This window comes from Cibotium barometz, chromosome 17 (genome assembly GCF_041138505.1).
Source record: "Cibotium barometz isolate CiBa-2024 chromosome 17, ASM4113850v1, whole genome shotgun sequence".
Lineage (NCBI taxonomy): Eukaryota > Viridiplantae > Streptophyta > Polypodiopsida > Cyatheales > Cibotiaceae > Cibotium > Cibotium barometz.
Window position 1 is genome coordinate 33,303,303 of NC_141062.1, and position 12,092 is coordinate 33,315,394.

Consider the following 12,092-nt stretch of genomic DNA (forward strand, 5'->3'; position numbering starts at 1 on the left):
CTTGCTGGGCCTTCTCTCGGGCGTGCATTGGCCAGGTGCAGAGGCTCATCAGGAACTTTCTTTGGTCCGATGGCGACGGGCGGCCCGCCAGGGCCAAGGTGGCATGGGCTGTGATCACTCAGCCGAGGGAGAGAGGCGGCCTGGGCATAGTTGATCCTATTTGTCAGAGCCGAGCTTTGCTTGGCAAGTTGGTGGTTCTTGGCCTCCTACCACGCGCTGAGCCGTGGAAGGAGTTTCTTGTTTCCAGGATTCTCAGCCGCACTCCTTCTCTTAGCGGCCCCTGGACCCCCAACATCAGGTGGATCTTTACAGAGCAGCGATCCAGAGGAGTGGACCTTGGCTTCGAGGAGCGTTTTGCAGCTAGCCTTCTGAGGGCCTGGGAGCATCTGAGGCCGTCACTCTTCCAGACTCCCCCGGGCACCGATAAGGAGCGCCTGAGGCAGCCACTGATCTGGAACCCCTTGATCCGACTTCCCAGTGGTCATATGGTTGGATCGCGATCTCACGTGTCGTGGGGCCCGTTGAGCTCCGGCCCAGCCCAGTCCCTAGACGACTGGATATGTTTTCAGCAGCTGCCTCTAGAGGTTCAGGAGAGGAGACTCAACGGGATGAGGGGCAGAGAGTTGATGAGGCAGGACATTGAGGCGGCCATCCCCCGGGAGTGGCGGACTCCAGTACAGGACCCTCCACCTCCACAGTGGATGGGCGTCTTTACTCGACATGAGATCCTTCTAGCGGTCTGCGGCTCAGTAGAGAGAGTCGCCCCACTCACTTTCGAGGTGGGAGAGGGAGGCCAGCTTCAGAGGACCCGACTAGATTTGGATGAGTTCCAGGGTTGTATCTTTCAGAGGGTGCGGGTGGTCGGCTTTCATCAGAGACAGTGGCATGTAGACCCTGATGGGAGAAAGAACCTGGCAATTAGGGTTTAGAGTTCATTCATGGGAGACAGACACAGAGAAGCAAGGGAGAGAGAGAGAGAGAGTTGTGGGGATAAGTCAACTCATGAAAAGCATGAGTGTGTGACTCCCCTATCACACATGTATATTGCACTAGTACACATAGTGCACTTAGTACATTAAAAGTACTAAGTGTACTATGTACTATAACTTATGGGCTTGTACACACTATAAGGGTGGGCATAACGCCTTTACCCCAACAACCTCCCACTTAAAGGCAAAGTGCCCTTAAGTAAAGGAAAAGAAAAAATCAGCATGTACATGATAATATACAAGGCCATATCAAGGCTGAAAATGGCCTCATCCAATGCCCATCAAGTGTCTGCAATGAGCAAACCGCTCCGGAGGCAAACTCTTCGTCAACAGATCAGCCGGGTTGTCATCCGTATGAATCTTAACAAGCTGAATTTGCTTGTTCTCTATCACCTCTCTGATGAAGTGATACTTCACATCCACATGCTTCGTCTTTGCATGAAAAACAGGGTTCTTTGCCAACTGAATGGCACTCTGACTGTCACAATGCAACAATGGAATATCCCCTGTATAACCCAAATCAACCACTAACCGAGATAGCCATAATGCCTCCTTGCAAGCCTCTGTGGCTGCAATATACTCGGCCTCTGTAGTAGATAAGGCAGTGCACTTCTGCATCCTGGATATCCATGACACAGCACCTCCTGTGAATGTAAAGACATAACCGGTAGTAGACTTCCGGTTATCTGGATGACCGGCATAATCCGAATCCGTGTAACCATGCACTAATGCATCCTGTTTGCCAAAGCAAATGCACAAATCCTGTGTGCCCTTCAGGTATCTCATGACACCTTTCACTGCTTCCCAATGCTTCTTGCCAGGGTTGGCCATGTATCTAGAAACCACTCCCACTGCAAATGCAATGTCCGGCCTAGTAGCAACCATGGCATACATGAGACTGCCACAAGCTGAAGCATACGGAATCTTGGCCATATCAGCCCTGTCTCTATCTGACTGTGGGCTGTCCATAGCACTGAGTTTCACATATGGAGGCAAAGGAGTACTAGTCTTCTTCCCCCCGTCCATATTGAACCTCTGCAAGACTTTGCCAATGTATTCCTTCTGAGACAAATACAACACATGCTGATTTCTGTCCCGAAGTATCCGCATACCCAAGATGTGATTTGCATCACCCAAATCCTTCATATCAAAGGTTTGATGCAGCCTCTGCTTCAAGGCATCTATCTCTTTACGAGATTTCCCGGCAATCAACATATCATCAACATACAAAATGAGAATCAAGAGACTGCCATCCAAAGCTTTCTTGGTGTACAAGCAGTGATCTATGTCACTTCTCCTGAATTTCTGAGTTTTCATGAATGTATCAAATTTATGATACCATTCTCTTGGTGCCTGTTTGAGCCCATAAAGACTCTTTTTCAGCTTGCATACAAGCTTCTCCTTTCCACTCTCTGCATAACCCTCTGGCTGCTGCATATATATCTCCTCATGGAGATCACCGTGAAGAAAAGCAGTCTTCACATCCATCTGAATCAAGTCCAGATCATCATGCGCAACCAAAGCCAACACAGCTCTAAGTGTGGTCATTTTGACCACTGGAGAGAAGATCTCATCAAAGTCCACACCATATTCCTGCTTGAAGCCCTTAGCCACTAACCTGGCTTTGTATCTTGGCTTTGCATCTGATGCAACTTTGAGCCTGTATACCCACTTGCATGGCAAAACCTTCTTGCCTGCAGGCAAAGGCACCAACTTCCATGTTCCATTTTTATGCAGAGAATCCATCTCTGACTTCATGGCACGCTCCCATAGAGCCTTGTCTGCCCTCTGTAAAGCCTCTTTATAACATGAGGGCTCCCCACAGTCAGTGAGCATCAAGTAGTCAACCCCTGGAACAAACCTGTCAGGGGCTCTGGAGGGTCTAGTGGACCTCCGTACCCAATGACCATCATTTGCAGGTTGCTGTCCAGCCTGCATATCACCCATTGGTGGCTCCTGTTCCATGCCATAAGGCTGAAAAATCATGCCCGGTATATCCTCCAACTGTGGTATATCCATAGGGATATCTTCTGCCATATCTGGCTGTCCATTTGGACCATTTTCAGCACCATTTAAGGGCTGGTTTTCCTGCTGTAATGGCTGATTTACAGCCCTTTGTTGTTGTCCATGATGTCCATCGTCATCAAAGATGACTCTGCCAGGCTCCTGTTGCCTTGCAGGCTCCTTATACATGCATGTTTCATCAAAAATGACATCATTGCTGCGTATGATCTTTCTATTCATGGGATCCCAAAGTCTATACCCCATTTCACCTCTGTCACCATATCCTAGGAATATGCATTTGTGAGACTTAGGATCAAGTTTGGTGCGCATTTCCCTGCGTATGTGCACGTACGCAACGCAACCAAACACTCTCAAGTACTTGTATGACGGAGGCTTCCCTGTCCATACTTCTTCTGGCACTTTCCCACCAAGCCTCGTGTTAGGTGACCTGTTTATAAGGTGAACGGCTGTCATAACAGCTTCAGCCCAAAAACCATGAGGTAATGCAGCATGTGACAACATAGAACGGACCTTCTCCTGTATGGTCCTGTTCATCCTCTCTGCTGTCCCGTTTTGTGGAGGATCATAAGGAGTAGAGAGCTCCCTCTTGATGCCTTTAGCATCACAAAAGTCCTGAAACTGTTTGGACGTATACTCTCCACCATTATCGGAACGCAAAGCCTTCAGTGTTTTGCCAGTTTGATTCTCAACATGAGCAACAAACTTCTGAAACACTGAGAATGTATCGCTCTTCAAACGAAGAGGATAAACCCACACCTTGCGTGTGGCATCATCAATAAAAGACACAAAATATTTTGCCCCTCCCAAAGAAAGCTGAGGCATCTCACATACATCTGTATGCACAAGCTCTAACTGAGCATCTTTCTGTCCAAGAGCTTTCTTGTGGGGGCACTGTAGTTGCCTACCATATATACAATGCTCACAAAATTGAAAACTTGAAAACTTTAGAGAAGGCAAGTAACCCAAACGAGACAATTGCTCCATTCCTTTGACACTCATGTGTCCCAACCGGCTATGCCACATAGAAATTTCCGGCAGCTCGGTTGCATTTACATTAGCATGGTGACAAACACCTGCATGCATAAAGTAAAGAGTGTCCACCTTAGAGCCTCTGGCAACAACCAGTGAGCCCTTACTAATCTTCCACTTTCCACTACCAAATGTGGTAACATAATCAACATCATCAAGCTGTCCAGTAGAAAGCAGATTCTTCTTGATCTCAGGAACATGCCTGACATCATGGAGCATAAGCTGTGAGCCATCTGAAAATACAAGCCTCACATCACCTCTGCCAAGAATTTTGCATGCATGGTTATCACCCAAATAAACCACTCCTTCATTGCCAGCAGTGTACCTGACAAACAAGTCTCTGCAACCTGTGACATGAAAGGAGGCACCTGAATCAATGATCCATGAGTGCATACCATGACCACCTGTAAGAAGTGAATGGGCATCAAGTGAAGACGTAAAGAGGACCTCATCCTCACTGCCACCTGCATGTGACACATTGATTTCTTCGATCTTGACTCCACTTTTGCCCTTTGGCTTTACATCTTTGGCTTCATCCTTCTCTTTGTCTTTGCCTTTTCCCTTTTCCTTTTGATCATTTTTCCATTTGTAGCATTGTTTTTTAATGTGTCCCTTTTTGCCACAATAATGGCATTCCAAATCCTTTTTGGAGCGAGACTTGCTCCTTCCCCTTTCTTGGCTTTTCCCCCTTTGCTGGGATCTCCCACGTGCATTCATTGCATTGGACTTTCCAACAGAGTTGTTTTTCCTGTTCATCTCTTCTTGAAGAAGAGCACCCTCAACATCTGCATATGACAGCATAGCATTCGAATTGCTAGTGGCTGTCCTGAATGTGTCCCAACTCTCTGGCAAAGTGCATAACAGAAAAGTGGCTTTGAACTCATCGTCCATTGCCAACTTTTGATTAATGACCTGGCTGACAATACCATTAAACTCATTGAGATGGGCTGTCATAGATGCCCCTTCCTTCATCTGAAGGCCTATGAGTTTCTTCAACCAATACACTTTGCTTGAGGCACTTTGTTGGGCATACAAGTCCTGCAATCTCTGCCACATTCCCCAAGCTGTCTTCTCTTCACGAATGCTGAAAAGTAATGAGTCTGACACAGACAACATGATAGTAGATCTTGCCAGCTCATCCATATCTTCCCACTCTTCAGCTGTAAGAGAAGCGGGCATCACACCCCTTTCTTTGATAGGCTTGTGCTGCTTTTTCTGAAGCAACACATTGTAGCACTGGGTTTGCCAAATGTCATAATTCTGCGAGCCTTCAAGCTTCTTGATGTGAAGCAATGAAGAGCTCTCACCTGTGGTTGCCATAGCAATATGCAACCTTTAATGCCTGACTCCCTGCAAATGTGCAAACACTGCACCCAAGATGTGCAAACACTGCACCCTAAGCACACAAAGTGCTCACAAATGTTCTCCCAAGCTTTATCTCCCACTGCGGAAGCAAGAATGCAACTTTTCTCCCACTTTTTGTGATGAAAACACCAAAATCTGGTTGCTGCAGATTTTGGACAGCACCTTGAATGTGCTCTTTTGCCCTTCCAAAGTACTGTACAGCAGTACTAAGCGCTCACCAATGATGTACCAAACCTGTACCGGCAATTTCAGCAGCTGAATTTGAACCTTTTGATCACTCAAAACAGTGTACAGCCATGCCAAAACATGCACAAAGCTGTGCCAAATCTGTACCAGCAGGTACAATAGCAATAAATGCTCTCCTGGCTGTCCAAATGAGTAAAAATCAGACTTTTACAGTCCTGTACACTGCATAAAACAGTCCCGAACAGAAATTGGGCAAAAGCCCCTTGACTGCAAGCTGATTTCTGAAGATTCAAGGCATAAATGTCTTGCCTGCTGCTTTGCCAAGCTCAACAAGCATACAAACTTGAAAAGCCCCTTGATTTAAGATCAATTTCTGATCATACATGGTACATTGACGCACATGAAGGCATCCAGAGTGTTCACGATGCTTCCCCCTGGCCACATATACATCCAATACATGAAAGCCCCTTGATTTACAGGCACATTGAGTGCTTGTAAGGCATCAGCACATTATCCACAGCATCAAATGCGATTGCCTGCATGCAAATCAACCAAATCGGCACAAAAGCCCCTTGATTTGCACTGCAATTTGCTGCAATTTGCTGCGATTTTGCCCAAATGTGCAATTTCTCACATCATACAGCATGTATGAGTGCTTAATTGCACAATTACATCAAAAGCCCCAAATTTCGACATCCAATTTCCTGCAAATTGATCCTGATTTGACCAATTTCCTGCAAATTTATCCTGATTGTGACCAATGTCACCCAATTTTGCCAATTTTGCTCAAAAATTGAGCAATTGGGCACCTGTACCTGCTCAATTGATTACTGTATTTGCTCAATTGCAAATCCCAAAAAAAAATTGAAGCAGAATACCTTGAAATTTTTTTGATTTATCTTCAATTTGCAGGCTGTTGCAGGAGATGGGGGCAATTCTTGCTGCTGCAGATTGTTGGTGCAGAAAGAGTGCTGCACGATGATGATGCTGCAATTTGCTGAATTTGGTGTTGCTTGGGCTGGTCACAGATGTGGTCCTGTTTGGGAAGGCGAAGGACCCTGTCTTTGGCGTAGAGGAGAAGGTGACGTGAAGGGGCGTCTGCCAGGTGCTCCTTGCTCACCAGCGATGCTTCTGTTCGCTACGACGCTTGCACTGCTCAAGCGATCACCAGCGCCCAGTCTACGCCCAGCTTCACGATCAGCTCTACACGACGAGAGCAGCATGGCGAAAGCATCACGCACACCGCTTCGTCAACTTCTTCACTCGACTGCTTCTTCGCCCGCCTGCTTCTTCGCTCGCCTGCCTAGAGGCTTACGTGGCCTATTATTTTGACGCCTTGTAGCGCTACGAGCTCGCCTTTACCTATCGGCCTGCTTCGCCTGTGTTCAGCGCAATAGTGGCTGCCGGCCACCTTTTCCTTCCGCCCACCTGCCTGCTACTGCTGTCCTCGCTTGGCTGTTGGGCAGCTGGGGCACCCCACGCAGCTGGCTGGGCAGCAGCCAGAAAAGATACAGGCAGCTCTGTCAGAGATTCAGCAGGCGACCAGTTCAAGAAAAATTCAGCAGGCGACCAGCTCCAAGAGAGGTTCAACAGGCGACCTTGCTCTGATACCAGTTGATGGGAGAAAGAACCTGGCAATTAGGGTTTAGAGTTCATTCATGGGAGACAGACACAGAGAAGCAAGGGAGAGAGAGAGAGAGAGTTGTGGGGATAAGTCAACTCATGAAAAGCATGAGTGTGTGACTCCCCTATCACACATGTATATTGCACTAGTACACATAGTGCACTTAGTACATTAAAAGTACTAAGTGTACTATGTACTATAACTTATGGGCTTGTACACACTATAAGGGTGGGCATAACGCCTTTACCCCAACAGACCCCTCACCGGCCTCGATAGGGGAGGACTATTCTTGGAGATTATGGGCTTGGGACAGCAGGCCTCTTATTCGCCTTCAGTGGGATCCAGGCGAGTGGCTTTGGCGAGATCCGTACTCGGCCCCTACCAGCCCAGGCACCCCCTTTTTTCAGTACACAGCGAGGCTGGGGCGGCGGATCCAGAGGCACAGGATAGCGGGCACCCCGGCGGCGGCCGAGCATTGGCGGCGACAAGGGCTCTCCCCTACCTTCCTTAGGGACTTCTGGCAACGCCTTTGGGCCAGCTTCCGGCCCCGGAAGGTGACGCTTTTTCTCTGGCTTACAGCGCATAGAGGACTGGCTGTGGGGGCTTGGCTAGCTTTTGGCAGACACCCAGCGTCCTGCCCGCAGTGCAGCCATGCACAGGAGTCGCAGCGGCACTGCTTATGGGATTGCCCACAGGCACAGCAGGTCTGGCAGCGCGCTCTCAGGATGGTTTTTGTAGGCTCGCCAGGTGAGATGATGGTGACGTGGGGTGCGGTGGCTTGGGCCACGGACAGCGGCCCGGCCCTTGGATACGAGGACGTCCCTGGCAGTGTGACCATCCAGGTCTTTGACAGGGCGATGGCGGTGGTTCCGACGCCAGACTTCTCTTCGGCAGTCTCCCAGGAGGGGGACGGGCACAGATGGGAGATGATCAGCAGCATGACGGCTTGGCACATATGGAGAGCCCGATGCAGGGAGGCCATAGACCGCCAGGCGACTCCACCGACGGAGGTCATACAGGCCCTCTGGGTGGACATCATTCACACCTTGAGAGGACACTGGGGGAAACTTCAGGGCGACTCGGATCGCATGAGAGGTCACCGCAAGGCGTTCCTCCGCACTTGGCAGCCAGGCCCTTTCCTCATCGCGAGGGGCGAGGATGTCACTTGGCACTACAGGCCTCCAGTTTGGCTCTTCTCACCTCCCGCATGTATTACTAGGTAGCCCCCCCCCAGAGAGCGGCCAGCCACGGGGGTGGAGCTCCGGTGTTCACTGTGTTTATTATCCCTCCTTGTGGATGAGCTTTGTAGCCTTATGGCGTTTTCTCATTAACTAATAGAAGGATCATTGTTCCCAAAAAAAAAAAAAAAACAATGTTGAGGATGTCACAGTAGAAAAAGCTCCTTTCCAATAGAAGCCTTTGAGGGGTGTCGCCCCACAGTGTGTCTAGCATGTCAAATATATTAGCGAAGGAGTACAGGGCTTCATGGAAGCGGGAGACAAAGAAGGGTGAACTTTGTGCTAAATAAGTCCTAACTCCTGTGAGAAGAAGGTGAGGGTTGAGGCTCCGCATGAAGGTGAGCACCTTCTGGCGGGGGAAATGGTGAAGGCCAAGTCAACACTCTCCTCCACAAGGTGGCAGAGACACTTGATGCAGTTTACAACAAGGACCTCACCTTCATGGAGGTTGAGGGAGGCCGCATCAAGGTCTTCCCACTTATTAGACAATGGCATGGTATTGGAAGGGTACATTATAAGTTTTGGCATACGCTGCCGATCGCCGCCCGCTTTCCTCAAGCCCTTTTGCTGGATCAATGCCTGGCTGTGGCAATTCTATGCCCGTAATGACCAGAAAAGGAGGGCCCCCTTGATGGTCTGCCAGTGCATTTATGAGATAGGGCCATTGAATGCCATACCTTAACCCATAGTCCACAATATGCAGCCTTGAAGCCCCCTCTGCTGCCTTAAGAATGCTCTGATTTGCAAAGTAATGCATTACCTTTACAAATGGGAGCACCTTATATCCAAAATTTTAGGGCTGCAGGATGGTCGTTGTAGATGGCAGGTTATTAGACATTGCCCTAAAGCGGTGCTCTCCAGTCCCTCTCATTCGCAATGCTAAAGCCTTGCTGAAAAAGTGTGCAGTGCGTTGCAAGCTGGTCCCATTTGCAGAGGCACCGTGCACTTGGCGTAGCTCTTGCAAAATATAATTTGCCCTCCTCAGATCTCCTATCGCCACAGCCTCCGCGCAGCTCACAAGGACCTCCCTCACATCTGCAAACACCTGCACTTTTGATGTGCTCTTCTGACCAAATTTGCTGCCCAAAGATTTCTTCTTGTCCCCATTGTGTTTGCTATCTCTGGCAGCTCCAGTTGAACTGCCTAAAGAGCTAGGCTCTCCAGCATAGAGATCTGTGTAGACATCATTTAGTTTCAAATGATCAAATGACAGATCAACTTCTGCAAGTTTCGAAGAAAATTCTTCATCCGCTGAACGCAGCTTGAAATCACCATTGCCCTGTTCCTGGCCTCCCGTGCATCTATGGCCATTGAGGCCTTCAACAATAGCATCGTTACCCCAACAAGATACCGTCACATCCAGTACCTCATCATTCAATTTGATAGCATTATAGTAATTTTGTACCAAGGTGTCGTAGTTAGAAGACAAAGAAACACTAGCTTCATTGAAATTGTACATGCCATTTTTCATCGCATGACACTCAGGGATTTGGGTAGAATTCATGGGCATGACATGGCCTTGAAAACCAGAATCATGTTTTAGTTTGCAGCCAACTTCATCGCTCTCTTGCTGAACACCACTTTGGGGATGGCCAGTGGCAGGCAGGGATATTCTAGGCTCATTACGCATGCTGTAGAACCCATCGTTGGGGTTAACTACCTTGACATGTTGCTCATCAGGGCGGCTTTCAGAATAGATGAGTTGACGCGGAAGACGCGGATCAAAGACATCAGCATACCTAGTAGAATCAGTGTATGAATTGGGCGGCAAATGCTCACCTAGGATCCTGTGGAAGCCACTGAAGATGGCCTGATAAGTCACATGGTCGACCTGCTACATGCAAGTGGCATTATCCATACCTTCTTCCATCAGGATCTCATTGATGTAATCTCGAAATGGGTCCATCATAAGCACATTTGAATATTCAGAAGAGCAGCTTGATTCTGAACTACTTGGCTGCCGCTACAGCTTCATGGGTTATGAGGGGCTAGCAGGTTCATGGGTTCATCTTCCAGGGGCTCGATATAAGAAAGCGGCAGCCAAATCCTCTGGTTTTCGAATGTGGCCCAATGTCGATCCCTGCTTCTCTGAGGCGTTAAAAATAAAAGAGTGGCCCAATCTGGGTCAAAGTTTGAGCAAGTCCAAATGGAGAGTTTGTGTACAAGTGAAAGTCAGAGCAAATATACATATTTGGTTTATAAATAAGTTGCAATTTTGCAAAGATTAGGACCACTATAAATTTATAAATTAAGTGGAAAGTGTGTGTACAAGTGACCAATGGAAAGTGGAAGAAAGGCATAGATGGTTTCCTTGGTATCCTGAATGAGTTGCGCAAAACTATGGCAAGTTGTAAAGTTTGATAGCGATACCAAAGAGTTGGGACATACAAAAAAATGCAAAGGTGTTTTGGGCTTGTGTACATATGGGATGCATGGCATGTAAAAAAGCTTTGCCCTGAATGCCCTGGCAGATGTACAGAGTGGATGGCTTGTAGTAGGCTAGTACATGCATGTTTTTTTCTGGGAGCAAGTGCTTGAGGTTTGAAGTTTTTTTCATTGTAGCTGTGCGTATGGCCTTGAGGAAGGTTGGTCTCCAATGTGTGGAAAGCTTGCGGAAGGTTTTTGATGTTGACGGCCTTTGGGCTTTGACGCATGCATGTTGGAACAGGGTGATTTCATGCTTTTTTCCGAGCTCTTGGTGATGCCTCCACGTGAAAATATATGCAAACCCCAATTGGCAGGATGACAAATTGATCTGGGGCTGATTCTGGATGCAGTCCATGGCGCTCCATTTTTAACAAGCACGTGATGACAGTTGGTAGTGCATGGAGCTTAAAGGCCTTAATACATAAGGGCCTTAATAAATACCATGTAATTTTATTTAAAAAGGTGGCGAAAGTGAAAACATCAACCAAAGAAAACGCAGTAGAAGCATGGTGGGCATGTGATTTCCAAATGCAAAACGCCGATCTGGGATTTGCCCGATTCGACGAAAGAGTTTTCTTTGGGTGGTGGTTGCGGCCTCTGGATGCAGAGAGAGTTTTGGGTAGGTGTTGCTTGGGTTTGCTTTTGACGCTGGCGGTGGCTAGTGGGACAGAGAGAGTGCGCTGGCGATAGCAGGCTCTGGAGAGGCGGGTACTTTGTGGTTGCCGCCAATTCTCTGTAGCGGGTGATGCCAGAGGGAGTTTGAGAGGTGTGTACCTGGTTGAGTTGCCGCCAGTTGCGCAGCAGTGTATGTTGCTTTGTCAAGCCGCCAGCTGGAAGATGGTGTGTTTTCTTAGCTTTTTTCTATGCCATGAGCGAATGGGCGGCTCTGCTCTGCCGGAGGGTGGTCGTGGCTATTGTAAATACATGATCGCTGCAGCATGTGGGCTACCTGGTTGAGTTGCTACCTCTGAACGTAGAGTGTGTGTGTGTGTCGCTTCATTGGCCTGCTCTGCCGGCTCCAGAGGGTGTGTTTTGGCGCAACTGCTGGTAGCACACCAAAGGGCACTGCTTTCTCTCTCTCGTGATCAGACTGTTGTGGTTTGAAGAGGGTCGTTGTGCTGTTTTTTCTGGTGTGGGTGGTGTGGTGAATTGTGTGAGAAGTGTTCCAGCCAGTGTGCTGGTGGTGCCCCAGGCTCGTGGTATTTCCAA